Source organism: Canis lupus, chromosome 11 (genome assembly GCF_003254725.2).
Source record: "Canis lupus dingo isolate Sandy chromosome 11, ASM325472v2, whole genome shotgun sequence".
Classification (NCBI taxonomy): domain Eukaryota; kingdom Metazoa; phylum Chordata; class Mammalia; order Carnivora; family Canidae; genus Canis; species Canis lupus.
In genome coordinates this window covers 23,752,609-23,768,320 of record NC_064253.1, presented here as the reverse complement: position 1 = coordinate 23,768,320, position 15,712 = coordinate 23,752,609, and the positions used below count along the sequence as shown (strand labels likewise).

Sequence of the window (15,712 nt, the reverse complement as noted above, 5' to 3'; positions counted from 1 at the left end):
TAGAGATAACTTTCATTTTCTTTCATTTCTTGATTTGATCCTATGTGAGCTATTGAAACAGTCACTTTGACTTAGGAGCTCCCCGCTATTGTGATCCTGGCCTTGCCACACTGATTCTCTGAGTCTTAATTTCCATATTGGCAAAATGAACAGAGAGATAAGGTAGTTTAAGTGTTAGATAAAATGACTATGAACTACTCGGCACAATGCCTCCACCTTTTAGGATACAACAAATGGTAGACAGGGTTGATACCAAAGTAGTCAGCCTCCCACATTTAATAGCAATCCATTACCTTGGTATAGGGCATGTGGCATTCTTTCCCATAAATAACGTCAGTCCATCTCTCATTAGAGAAAGGGGGCTTAAACACTGGAGAATTGGTTCCCCAGGAGCACATCTGTCACGGGAACATTTGTTCTTTCATTTGACAAATATTAATCAGGTATTCTCTGTGCCAGGCTCTGGGCTGGAAGCCAGAGTTCCAGCAGGGATCTGGGACATGCAGTAGGTTCCTTAGAAGCCACAGTCCTACTAGGGAGACTGAAATTCTCGGGAGTGTGCTGCAGTGCGGTGCATAAAATTGCCTTGATGGACCCCAGGGTTCCGTGGCGGATGAGCCCATCTCTGACAAGCATAAAAACCACAATGCCGATTGTGGTGCTGGTGACGATGATGGCAACAATAATCTGCATCTTTTATTTGAAAAGGTAAGGGCATTTCCCAGTGTCCTTCCTTTTATAAGGAATGTTAAGATTCCTTTCCACACTTATTGCCAGAGTATTTGGACCAAGAAATACGTTTTATAGACATGGTCCAGAGTGAACATAAAACCTCAAGTGTGCCGAGTGCTACCTGACGACTTTGCTGGGGAGTGTCATTCTCACAGGCCAATTCAAGAACAGTGCTCCCACACTGGTGTGCACCGGTCTGCATTGCTGCACTTGCTCCCAGTGTTCTCATTCTTCACATGTATATCCATTTTGAACACCCATTTGCTTTTTTCCTTAAAAACAACACCACCACCACTCGGGCATATGGTTCAAGCACTGATGCTTATTACATTTTTTCAAAGGCATTTTTCAATTTATGGCATGTTGTTTAGCTTTTTCCTTTATGTTTAGAGATTATATGCCCTTCCTCTTTAACTACTTTATATGATACTACATTACCACACTATAAACCTTTATATATAATTTTTTATCATGTCACTAATTATTCCTTAGATTTGGTATCTACAAGATACATGAAAAAGAGCTCTACAGCTTTCAAGCTTCTTAAACTTTATTACCAAATCTTTTTATAGAAAAATATACTGATGTATTATTTTTGTACTGATATTTTCATTAGCAGGGTATGAGTACTGGATCCATCATGCTTTCAATTATTCTAAATACACACACACACACACACACACACACACACATTTAAAAGCTATCAAAATTATTGGAGGCAGGGGATCCCTGGGTGGCTCAGTGGTTAAGCACCTGCCTTCGGCCCACGGCGTGATCCTGAAGTCCCGGGATTGAGTCCCGCGTCAGGCTCCCTGCATGCAGCCTGCTTCTCCCTCTGCCTGTGTCTCTGCCCCTCTCTCTCTGTGTGTCTCTCATGAATAAATAAATAAAATCTTAAAAAAATATCATTGGAGGCACACAATATCTGATGTAGCTCTCATTTTAGGATGTTAGCAGCCTTTAATGTTGCATGCCTAGAAACATTTTTTTTAATTGGGGGGTTATGAATGGCAATATTCTATGCTTATATTTTCATTTTTGTTTATGGTGAGATCATTCTGAAAGATAGGATGGATCCCCATTGAAAACTGGCTTGGAGGTGGGCGGGGGGTGGGGGTGACTAGGTGACGGGCACTGAAGGGGGCACTTGACGGGATGAGCACCGGGTGTTATTCTATATGTTGGCAAATTGAACACCAATAAAAAATAAATTTATAAAAAAAAAAACAGTACAGACTCTAAAAGTGAAAAAAAAAGAAAACTGGCTTGGATGTCAAGACTGATAAACACACACCATACACACACACATGAAGGGGGAATGAAAGGGTGTATTACTTTTCATATGGGGCTTTTGGAGGAGCATGGCTGGCTTTCTATGGTGGCCCAGGAATGACTTGGAAAAGCAGGTAAAGGAGATTGGCATGTGTGTGGTTTCTTTTAAGATTTTTAATATTTATTTATTTATTTATTTATTTATTTATTTATTTATTTATTTCAGAGAGAGGAGAAAGAGAGAGAGCAAGCAAGAAAGAGCACACAGGGAGAGGAAGAAGCAGACTCACTTGACGGGATGAGCACTGGGTGTTATTCTGTATGTTGGTAAATTGAACACCAATAAAACATAAATTTATTATAAAAAAATTAAAAATTAAAAAGAATTAAAAATAAAAAAGCAGACTCCGTGCTGAGCAGAGAACCTAACATGGGGCTCAATCCCAGGACCCTAAGATCATGACCTGAGCTGAAGGCAGATGCCTAACCAACTGAGTCATCTAGGAGCCCCTTGGTGTGTAGTTTTTATAGCAATTAGAAGGAGGGGCTAAGGTGAGGGTTTCCATGTACAGATGGAGCTGGGATGGTTTGAACCATCTCCAAGTGCTAAAGGAAAAAGTGTCAGGCTTTTCTGGCTTGCCCAGATATGGGACAAAAGGCAAAAAGAGGGAGGATGAGGCTTAAATGTTGTCAGCAGTCAAAGATCAGAACATGGAGTGAGACATTTTATGACTTTATTTGTTGGACTATTTGATAAAGAGGTACTTGTCTTCTTCCACTCTTGGATTACTCATGCATGGTACAGTTCATAAAGATAGGAAAATACTTGACCCTTTTCATTTACTCACTGTTTTTAAGATAAAGTAGTAGTTTCCTGTCATTTTCTGAAGGTAATTAATTTTTAATGCTATAAACTCATGGATTTAAATATATCTTATCAGTTTCAACCTATTATAATTATTACCACTATTGAAATGCAATTTGTCCCACCCTTTAGCTAGTGGGAGACTCTTTAAGTCATCTCTGGAGTCCTTCTGTCATAATGCAAGTAGGATTTGGTAGGCTCCTGGCAATTCCCTCTATAGATGTGAGCCAAGATGATCCATTCTTATCATGGCTTTTCTGCCCTAGACGTGAAATAAGCTATTTCTTTAGGAAGCCCAGGTTTCTTTCAGTGACGAATTTTATTACAAGACCACAATCTGGCAACTAACTCATTACTACTATGCTGGTCATTATCTCTAGGCATTTTCAGTAGTATACAGAGCTAAGAAATACACACACACACACCCACACACACAAGCACACACATGCAAACACACACACACACAGAAGACCTCATGAGTTCATTTTGCTCTTATAATTCAAATTTAAGCCTGAGGAACATTTATTTAGCCTTTTCTCTATTATATATGCACCTCCTTTCTTTCACACTGATAATCTTGGCTTTCAAGGACAGCAGGAGTGACCAAAGAAGCATATTCCAGAATTACTCTTTTCTTTTTATGTACTATATATACATGACAGTATTGTAGTAACAACACTGATACTAATAGTGATGGTGGTGACAATATGATTACTGAAAATATGAAAATTATTTTGGCACATGCTGTACCCATTCCCTTACCCCACCCCAACATTTACTAGAGTTCTACTATATCTACATTGTCAGAATATATAGTGATGATAAACTAAGACCTGTCCTTAGCCCTCACTGAATTTTGGTTTTACAAGTATCTCTAAGACTCTAAGACCATAAACAAAAGTTCACCAAGTTCACCCTGTACCACCTGGGCCTACCCTATGGTTGAAGGGATTCTGAGGAATGCTCCAGTAAACTGCTGTAAGTTATTCCCTCAAATGGCCAAGAGGAAACTGAAACTAAAATTAATGGTAAACGTTGCCAAATTCTGATAGATATTAGCACTACACTCCCTAATTGAAGCCTCACTCACTTTAGAGCCTGCAAAGAGGGACCTGGGGAAACTGATAGAAGCCAGCAAAACGTGAGAATCCTTAACCAGAGTCAGTTTTCCTGGATCTCTGTACTGTCCAGTAGATAGAAGGGGGTAAAATTTCAGGGTGTCCCCTTCCTTTCCAAATCTGGACTCTATGAATTTAGTTTTGGGGTGCCTGTTGGTTGCTGATGTTTTCTCTACCAGGGGAGGCTATGTCCTTGTTTGTCTTGTTTTGTGTCCTAAGAACCTGGCTTGGCTTTCTGCCTGGCTGAGACATGCAGGTTGCCAGTTCAGATGTATACAGACAGTTCTGTCATCAGGGTGGGAGCCCCAAATTATGGCTGGACAGAAATTTGGGTTACATTTCATTTGCAGCAAGGGTCCTACGAATTGTTGCCAGCTCTCAGGTAAATTATCTAAGTCTTTCTTTCTTTGGGCTACTTTTGGTAGTGGCACTGAATCTTCAAAGGTAGTATTCTTTGTACCCTCTTGGGGGACACCTCTGGGGTCCAAGGCCTTTGTTCAATATTGCCAAGAATATTTACTGTTTGTCCTGGCTGAAATCTGACAAGATACTTGAAATGATTTTTTTTTAAGTAGCTCTTTGGCCAGAAATTGCCCCAAATTAAAGCAAATATTCAGAGCCTAACAGAAACTCTTTTTAGGCTTCTTCCCTGAGCTAAATGAAACTATGTACCCAGAGGGAAAGAAAACCATTCCAAAGACAAACAGCTCTAAATCTAAAAGACAGGAGTCACCAAGCAAATGGTTTCCCTAAGACGGAAAAGGCACGATGAGAATAATTGACTTAGAGAAAGTGAACCCTACATACATCATGACCTGTGAACAGCTCACAGACATTCAGCAAAAAAGTGTAAGAACTCCAGAGCAGTAGCTGGGAGGAGCTGGTAAGCTACTGCCTTAATTTTTTAAAAAAAAACATCTCTTAGGCTGAGAGTCTAATAAGAAAGGGGGGTTGCTGACAACAAGACAACAGGCCCCAACTGGAGTCCCTCACGATAAGCCCCACATCACCAATGCGAGACTTAACTCGAATTTGGGCTCTCCTGGGAATGGAATTGCGCAGGAATTGCCTGAAGATGTCTGCCTTCCCTAAAGGAAAGTAACTTTACAACAACCAACTTGCTTTCCTGCCTAGTAGAATGACCTTGTTCCCGCTCTCTTCTGCCTGTAAAAGTTTTTCACTTTGTACAGTTCTTTGGAGCTCCCTTCTATTGGCTATCTTGGATGCTCCTTGATACATGAATTGTTGAATAAAGCCAATAAAATACATAAAATATACTCAGATGAATTTTGCTTTTTAACAGTAAACAAGGGAGGACACCTTTAAAACACAAAAGCAATGGAAATAGTCACAAAGGAAAGTATGATTGAGCCATCCATGTGAAATTTAAGATCCCTCCTAGATATTCAGTTATCTTTTAGCCACAGCATTCAGCAATAACTTACAGAGAAAGCAGAACTTTTCTGATACTCAGAACAAAGTGACTTGAAGATGTCTTCTGTTGGATATAGTGTTAAAACTGTCTTAGATTCACCCTCAAACTGGCCAAGATTGACCTCTTTATTTTACACCACAAGGTTAAAACCAAAGGATTTGAATCTTGTTATCCAGATTGATGGAGATGCCCTTGTTTGGCAAGATGCTAACTCAAGAACTATAGGATGAAAGAATCCATTTCTCCAGGTAGTTAAAGTAGGCCCTCAATCAATTCAGCCCTGAGAATCCAGGATCAGTCGGGTACTGTATACACTATAATACAGTGTATAGCCTTGACTTAGAGTGTATGCAGGGTGGGTAGGCAATAAAGTAATGGTCACTCTTACTTTGTTTAGCCATTTGGTTGGTCTGTGTGGCAGTGTATTAGAGGAATCCAAACTGACCACAGGTGGACTCAGCTTGTAGAAAACCAAAATGTGAAAACAAACTTGTAAAACAGGTAAGTTCAGGGGGTGATCATTAACACCCCAAGATTATTTTTCTTTTATCAATGCATTTAATGTCAACTTCCTGCAGTGCTTTTAAAGTTATCTGCATGAAGCAATAGGGAAAATAGGAGGTTAAGGTAGTTGCAGTCATTGCCAGTAGAAGATCCAAAGAAACAGATGAAGCTTCTCAATATTTGTGAATAATATTTAGAAATACATTTACTGGATAAATATTGATCCAGTTGCTTATTTGCAAATGGGGCTGGGGCAGGGACGACAGTGAGGTACTCGGAGAGCAAAAATGTAAGGAATCACTCAAGGTTGACCCAACACTTGTGTGGACACCCCCCACCTCGAGTGAGCACCTGCTTAAATTGTGGCCTCAGACACCTTCCTCACTTCAACCCTCTACTGGCCTTGCCGAGGCTGTCTGTTGGGCCACAGTAGCAGAGGAACTCTGATCTCCAGCTGTGCCCTTAGACTTTTGTGCATATTAACATGGAATAGCCCCTCCAGACCCAGACTGAGAAAGCTAGTTATGTGCTAGCCTAATGAGAAATTTCACTCAGCCAGAGAGGGTGACTGTGGGCTCTATCTAGTTCCTGAAGAACATCTTTTTCTAAATCTATCCTCATCTCACACGTGAAGAGCTGTTCATAGGAACAGTAAAAACCACAAAGAGAAAAAAATAATCCTGTTCAGGAATGTGCCTTGATTTATAAGACCTGAAACTCATTGGGCAAGAGACATTCTGCATCAGGTTACATCAAAAGGTCCCACCTTTTAACCGTTCTTAGTCTTCAAAACCAAACCCTCTGTGGGGTGGGGGTGGAGTTTGTAAGCAGGGGACATAGTCTGCAGATTCCTCTTGCTGTCCTGGAGGAGATGAACAGACTTTATGAACGAAGATAATTGTGCATGATTTCTTTCCTATTTCCTCTCTCCAAACACTTGTGGGCACATGGGGCTTACATACGGAGTGCTTTCTTTTGCTCTATTTTCCATTAATTAGGCCGCTTTCGTGTTGTCTGGGGTTCCTCGCCATCTGGGGGAAGGCGTGTCAAAGCAGTGCACACTGGCTGTCTGGCAGCTTGCAGATCAGGGTGGAAGAGAACATCCCAACCTTTCCAGCAATGGTTCAGTGAGAAGCATTTCAGGGAAAAGGAGAGGAATTCACTGAGCTGAGGATACAGAGCACAAGTACATGTTGGCTCTGCCTCTGAGCCCCAGATGGATATGCAGCCGTCTGGGAACTGATGTTGCACTTGCACCCTCCACATCCTCCCAGACCACCTTTATCCTCACCCATCTCGGCCTTTCTTTCCTGGTTACACTGAGAGGAGAAAACAGATTTTCTCTCCTTCCACAGTTCTTTCTTTAAGGAATTATTATCATCTTACTCTGCCTACTCACTACCTCTCTCCTCATTATTCTCAGCAGGTTAAACATCAAAACCTGGCTGAATTTATCTTGAGAACTCATTCTTTTCCTGGAGAGTATGGTTTCACATGTACTGTTCTGCTGCTGCACCAAGCTTTGGGACACATTTCTCATTGAAAATCGCAGCCCTAAATTTAGTTTCAAGGCCATAATCTGCATCATCTCCCCAAGCAGGTCTAATTCTAATACTACAAGAATTACGATTTCCTGTGTGTGTACATCAAGTCTCATACACTGGCATTGTTTGCATCCAGCCTCCCACAACTTGGCCCCATCCCTCTCTCCAGCCTGCATCTCCTGGTCTCCTTTTCTACAGCCAATTGCTCCCTATTTTCCCAAACACCCATATACTTATTTCCTTGAAGCTCTTCCCCATGTTATGCTCTCCCACTCTTGTACCCCTACCTGGAGTGTCTTAGGCCCCCAGATCTACCTTTCCCATGGATGGACTGTACCCTGAAATCTTAATCATTCTCATAGACCTGGTCAGGATGTGCCTTCCTCATGAAGACTTCCCTAAACTCCCACTACACCATGCATACATACAGTTCTGACTTTGTGCCCAATGTCCTTTCCAAATTTATGTCAAAAGACCCCAACTTACAATTTGGCAAGACCAGGATGAGAAAAGGAGTCCCACTGTTCTTTGGTGCTAGCCATGATAAAATATACTTCATCACTGGACATTGGGAAATTGAAGGTTTTTACACAGGATGTGATGAGGTGGCCCCTAGTGTGCAGGTAGTATCTAATATACACACAGAACTTAACAGACCATGCCCATCTCAGTCTGTTGTAGACAGAAGGGAAGCATTGCCTGCAACTCAACGAACACTTAATGAGTGTCCTCCCCCCAGGTTCTGTAGCAAGTACTGGGGATACAAGGCAGATGACTACACTAGAAGGTTGATAAACAGACTAAGCAATTTGAGTTTGTTTTCCCCTCTTGTGATGAGTTCATGCAGTGATTCTCAAACCTGGGGGTGTAGCATAATCACCTAGGGAACATGACTTATGTATTTGTTTATTTACGCATTAGTTTCGAATTTCATGTTACAGAAATAAATAATACATTCACAGGATATAGAGCCAAAAGCCTGAAACAGGCACACAGTGAAAAGTATCTCTTGCACTACCATTCCAGTTGTGTAGTTTGCCTAGATACCTTGCCAGTTTATTTGATATCACTGGAGAATACTTTAACTCCACCTGTCTCTCTGGCCATAGTAGGGTTATTTAAATAGGATGGAAATTTGGAAGGGCACCTGAGCAGGCTGCCAAAGCCAAACACAAATTAGGAAACCAGGCTGCAGAAAAAGAGGTCATGTCTGTGCCACAGGATCTGGGCAAGACCAGGAAATGATCTCCTAAAGGTATCTGGAGTCAGGAGATCCTGTTGCTGGTCATCTGAAGTAGCCAGTTCCCCATGAGGTCTTCAAGACCCATCCCCACTAAGCCCCTCAGAAACTAGTGCCACACGTTCCTCCATCCTTCTCAGACACCGGAGTGTCAGCACTTCTGTATCTGTCACTGACTATTCTGCACTAGGGTGTGAGCATTGAACATAATAGAAGAGCTTTGCAAATCAGAGCCAATATTTGTTTTCTGCATTTTATTTAATAATACAATATATTTTTTCCTATGTGTACAGATTAGAGCATGCAATATCTTATTTAGTCCTCACAGTGTCCCTGGGACATAGATAATCTAATTATACTGAGGAAATATAGAATAGAGGTTAAAAGTGTGGTATGTAGAGACAGGCTGCTAGATACAAGTTCCTGCTCTTCTACTAGAACTGATAAATGAATTCAGGAAAGTCACAGGATACAAAATCAATGTATAGAAATCATTGGATTTCTAGATACTAATAATAAATCAGGAGAAAGAGAAATTAAGAAAACAATCCCATTTATAATTGCATCAAAAATAATAAAATACCTAGGAATAAACTTAGCCCAAAAGGTGAAAGACCTGTACTCTAAAAACAAGAGAACACTGATGAAAGAAGTTAAAGATGACACAAACAAATGGAAAGACATTCCATCCTCATGGATTGGAAGAACAAATATGGTTAAAATGACTACTACCCAAAGCAATCTAGAAATTTAATGTGATCCCTATTAAAATACCAATAGTATGTTTCACAGAATTAGAACAAACAATACTAAGATTTATATGGAACACAAAAGACTTCAAATAGCCAAAGCAATCTTGAAAAGAAAAATAAAACTAGAGGTATTACAATTCTAGACTTTCTTATACTACAAGGCTGAAATAATCAAAATAGTATGCTGCTGGCATAAAAACAGATACAGAGATCAATGGAAAAGAACAGAAAACCCAGAAATAAATCTACTATTATATGGTCAGTTAACATTTGCCAAAGGGGGTAATAATATGCAATGTAAAAAAGACAGTCTCTTTGACAAGTGGTGTTGGGAAAATCAGACAGCTAGCTATATGCAAAAAATGAAAGTAGGCTACTTTCTTATACCATACACAAAAGTAAAATAAAAATGAATGAATGACCTAAATGGGAGACCTGAAGCCAAAAAATCCTAGAAGAGAGCACAGGCAGCAATTTCTCTGACATTGGCCATAGCACATTTTTCTAGATACGTCTCCTGAGCCAAGGGAAATAAAAGCAAAAATAAACCATTGGGACTACATCCAAATAAAAAGCTTCTGTATAATGAAGGAAACAATAAAAACTAAAAGGTAACTTATGAAATTGGAGAAAAAAATGCAAATGACATATTCAATAAAAGGTTGGTATCCAAAATATATAAAGAACTGATATAACACAACACCCAAAAAACAAATAAATCAATTAAAAATCGGCAGAAGACATGAACAGATTTCTCCAAGTAAGACACCCAGATAGCAAACAGACACATGAAAAGATACCTAACATTACTCATTACCAGGGTAATGAGAATCAAAACCACAGTAGGATATCACCTCTCACCTGTCAGAATAGCTAAAATAAAAAACACAAGAAATGACAAATGCTGGTGAGGATGCAGAATAAAAGGAACCTTTGTGCACTGTTGGTGGGAAATGCAAACTAATGCAGCCACCCTGGAAGACAATATGGAGGTTCCTCAAAAAGATAAAAATAGAACTACCCTATGATCTAGTAATTGCACTACTGTGTATTTACCAAAAAATACAAAAATACTAATTCAAAGGGATACATGCACCTCTATGTTTATAGCAGCATTATTTACAATAGTTACATTATGGAAACAGCCCAAGTGTTCACTGGTAGATGAGTGGATAAGGAAGATGCAGTATACACAAATATACAGTATATTTTGTGGCTCAATAATAGTCCATTGTGTATGTATATATATAGACTATTATTGGGCCACAAAAAAGAATGAAATCTTGTCATTTGCAATTACATGGATGGAACTGGAGAGTATAATGTTAAGCAAAATGAGTCAGCTAGAGAAAGACAGGTACCATATGATTGCAGTCATATGTGGAATTTAAGAAACAAAACAAAGAAGCAAGGGGGAGAAAAGAGAGAGGGGAGTCAAACCAAGAAACAGATTCTTAAATCTAGAAAACAAACTAATGGTTGCCAGAGGAGAGGTGGGGTGGTGAGGGCAGGGGTGGGGGGCAGGTTTAAACAGGTGAAGGGGATTAAGAGCACACTTATCTTGATGAGCACTAAGCAATATATAGAATTACTGAATCATTATATTGTATACCTGAAACTAATATAACACTGTATGTTAACAGTACTGGAATTAAAATTTAAAACTTAATAAAGAAAGAAAAAAAGATGTTGGATAAAGAGCAAAGAAAAAAAAAAATTCTTTAGAGCCACAAAAGATTCCAAATGGTCAAAGCAGTCTTGAGAAAGAAGAACAAAGTTGGAGATATCACATTTTTAAATTTCAAACTGTATTATGAAGCTATAGTAATCAAAACGCTATGTTACTGACATAAAAACAGAAACAGAAGTCAACTGAACAGAAAGCCCAGAAAAACACGCACTCATAATACAGTGAACTAATCCTGGACATGGGTGACAAGAATATATAATAGAGAAAGGATAGTCTCTTTGACAAATGGCATCAAGAAAACTGGATATTCACATGCAAAAGAATGAAACTGTACTCCTATCTTACCCTTCTTATAAAATTAATTTTAAATGCATTAAAGATTTAAATATAAGACCTGAAATTAAAAACTCTTATAAGAAAACATAGGGAAATCTTGTCTCACATTTAGATCTTTCATCCATTTTGAGTATATCTTTGTGTATGGTGAAAGAGAGTGGTCTAGTTTCATTCTTCTGCATGTGGATGTCCAATTTTCCCAGCGCCATTTATTGAAGAGACTGTCTTTCTTCCAGGGGATAGTCTTTCCTCCTTTATCGAATATTAGTTGACCATAAAGTTGAGGGTCCACTTCTGGATTCTCTATTCTGTTCCACTGATCTATGTGTCTGTTTTTGTGCCAGTACCACACTGTCTTGATGACCACAGCTTTGTAGTACAACCTGAAATCTGGCATTGTGATGCCCCCAGTTACGGTTTTCTTTTTTAAAATTCCCCTGGCTATTCGGGGTCTTTTCTGATTCCACACAAATCTTAAAATAATTTGTTCTCTCTGAAGAAAGTCCATGGTATTTTGATAGGGATTGCATTAAACGTGTAAATTGCCCTGGGTAACATTGACATTTTCATAATATTAATTCGGCCCATCCATGAGCATGGAATATTTTTCCATCTCTTTGTGTCTTCCTCAATTTCTTTCAGAAGTGTTCTATAGTTTTTAGGGTATAGATCCTTTACCTCTTTGGTTAGGTTTATTCTTAGGTATCTTATGAGGAAAATTAACAAGGCAGGAAACCACAAATGTTGGAGAGGATGCGGAGAAAAGAGAACCCTCTTGCACTGTTGGTGGGAATGTGAACTGGTGCAGCCACTCTGGAAATCTGTGTGGAGGTTCCTCAAAGAGTTAAAAATAGACCTGCCCTACGACCCAGCAATTGCACTGCTGGGGATTTACCCCAAAGATACAGATGCAATTAAACGCTGGGACACCTGCACCCTGATGTTTCTAGCAGCAATGGCCACTATAGCCAAACTGTGGAAGGAGCCTCGGTGTCCAACGAAAGATGAATGGATAAAGAAGATGTGGTTTATGTATACAAGGGAATATTACTCAGCCATTAGAAATGACAAATACCCACCATTTGCTTCAACGTGGATGGAACTGGAGGGTATTATGCTGAGTGAAATAAGTCAATCGAAGGACAAACATATGTTCTCATTCATTTGGGGAATATAAATAATAGTGAAAGGGAATAGAAGGGAAGGGAGAAGAAATGGGTAGGAAATATCAGAAAGGGAGACAGAATATGAAGACTCCTAACTCTGGGAAACGAACTAGGGGTGGTGGAAGGGGAGGAGGGCGGAGGGTGGGGGTGACTGGGTTGCGGGCACTGAGGGGGGCACTTGATGGGATGAGCACTGGGTGTTATTCTGTATGTTGGCAAATTGAACACCAATAAAAAATAAATTTATTATTAAAAACAAAACAAAACAAACAAACAAAAAACAACAACAAAGAAAACATAGGGAAAAAGCTCCTTGAACTTTAATCTTGGTAATGACTTTTTGGATATGACACCAAAAAGCACAGGCAACAAAAAGAAAAATGAATGGGACTACATCAAACTAAAAAGCTTATGAACAGCAAAGGAAATAATCAACAAAATGAAAAGGCAAACTATGGGTTAGGAGAAAATATCTGTAAGCCATGTATTTAATGATGGGTTAATATGCAAAATACATAACAAATCTATATAACTCAACAGCAACAAAAACAAAACAAAACAAATAATCCAATTAAAAATGGGCAAACACAGCTGAGAAGCTGAGATGACCACAGGGGAACCAGCCAGTCTTGACCAAACTCACCAAGGAATTGGAGCACGCAAGGACCCAGCCTGGGGGTACTGGGCAGAAGAGGAGCCCTAGCCTCAGCTCCACCCCAAGGAATCGGGTCTTGGTGATTCCTGACCCACTGGGCACTCAGCTGCTCCCGACAGCTGCTTCAGGCCCCAGGGAGACGCTCCACAGATCTGGGACACCCTTGGGGAATAATAAGGACATAAGGCAGGTCAGGTATGCCCAGCCCGGGGCTCCAGGGGCGGGGACTGTGGGAAGGCTTCAGGGGAAGGAGGTGGGGCCCAGGACTTGACCACAGCAGGGCAGTTGGCAGATGTCACTCTGAGGGAGCTCCCTAGGAGTAACAGCCATGGGCTCTGGAGAGGGCTGGGCACTGGGTGCAGGGACCAGAGAAGGCCCAGGCAGAGGACTGTGGGACTCAGGAAATTTAACAAAAATCCCCTACCCCTGGACAAGCAGAGCAGGACTAAACTCCATTTTGTGCTGCACCAGCCACCTCCTGTATCGCCTCCACATAACCTGCTTATTGCTTAAGGCGCTGCCCCACACTAGTCAAGCCACTGGGCACACCCTGATCGGAAATCGGCTCAGTGATAGGCCAGTTCAAATGGATACTATAGGGTAAAATGTAATTCAATCAGCCACCTGCGTGTGGACCGACATGACTGTGCAACTTTCTGCATATCCCATTGGCCACTGGCCCCTATAAAGCTGCTACGCCTCTTAGCCTCGGGGTCCAAGTCCCTGCTCCGCTCTATCGGGTACACTTGGACCCAAGCTCAAGCTTGTAATAAACCCTCGTGTGTTTGCATCAGTGTTGGCTCCTTGGTGGTTTCTCGGATTCGCAATCTTGGGCACAACAAGGACAGGGCCATCTGGACCAGGCACACTGGGAAGCCGCTGCCAACAAGAGGCACTGGGCCTCTCCAGGAAGTTCAAGCCAAGCTTCCACCCTGAGGGCATAAGATGCCCAAGGCAGGCCTGGTGGGCTGTGAGGCCCCTGTTGGAGCAGAGCCCCTACTGAAGCTGAGCCTGGCCATGAGTGCCCATGGCCCCCTGTCCCCAACGCAGCACCACCGAGCAGAGCCCTAGCAGGAAGGAGGCGCATGTCCAGCTTTCGAAGCCTATGAGACAGGTCAGCCCAAGTCCTCCCCCTTGGTTACACTCTTCCCGCCCTCCTCTGAGGAGCTCGGCACCAACAAGGCCACCCTGGTGTGCGTCATCAGCGACTTCTACCCCAGCAGCCTGATGGTGGCCTGGAAGGCAGACGGCAGCACCATCGCCTGGGGCGTGGAGACCACCAAACCCTCCAAGTAGAGCAACAACAAGTACTCGGCCAGCAGCTACCTGAGCCTGACACCTGACAAGTGGAAATTTCACAGCAGCTTCAGCTGCCTGGTCATGCATGAGGGGAGCACCATGGAGAAGAAGGTGGCCCCCACAGAGTGCTCTTAGGTCCCTGAGACTTCCTGGGATGGAGCCTTCCTCACCCAAACACCCCTTCCCCAGTTCACCTTGTGCCCCTGAAAACCCACCCTGGACCAGCTCAGACCAGGCAGGTCACTCATCCTCCCTGTTTCTACTTGTGCTCAATAAGGCCTTATCATTTATCACTGAAAAAAAAGGTGGGGGGCAAACGGGGGCAGCTGGGTGGCTCAGTGGTTGAGCATCTCCCTTTGGCTCAGGGTGTGATCCCAGGGTCCTGGGATCGAGTCCCGCATCAGGCTCCCTGCAGGGAGCCTGCTTCTCCCTCTACCTATGTCTCTACCTCTCTCTCTGTCTCTCATGAATAAATAAATAAAATCTTAAAAAATAAAATAAAATAAAATAAAATAAATAAATAAAATAAAATAAAATAAAATAAAATAAATAAAATAAAATAAAATAAATGGGCAAATGACTGAGTAGACATTTTTCCAAAGAAGACATACAAATGACCAACAGGTACATGAAAAGGTGACCAACATCACTCATCTTCAAGGAAATGTAAATCAAAACCACCGTGAGAGGGATCCCTGGGTGGCGCAGCGGTTTGGCGCCTGCCTTTGGCCCAGGGCGCAATCCTGGAGACCTGGGATCGAATCCCACGTCGGGCTCCCGGTGCATGGAGCCTGCTTCTCCCTCTGCCTGTGTCTCTGCGCCTCTCTCTCTCTGTGACTATCATAAATAAATAAAAATTAAAAAAAAAAAAAAAAGGTTTAAAAAACCACCGTGAGTTATCACCTCACACTGGTTAGGATGGATTTTATGGAAAAGAGGTCAATGCTTGCAAGGATGTGGAGAAAAGGGAAACCTTTTGCGGTGTTGATGTGAAATGTACATTGATTCAGCCTTTATGGAAAACAATATGGAGCTTCCTCAGAAAATTAAAAATAGAACTACCATTTGATCCAGCAATCCTACTTCTGGGTATATTTCAGAAGA

General features: G+C 41.5%; 1 pseudogene; it reads left to right on the top strand.

The window, feature by feature from the left end:
* Window positions 1-206: 206 nt before the first annotated feature.
* On the top strand, window positions 207-14,884 carry LOC112650352 (immunoglobulin lambda constant 1-like; annotated as a pseudogene).
* Window positions 14,885-15,712: the final 828 nt, after the last annotated feature.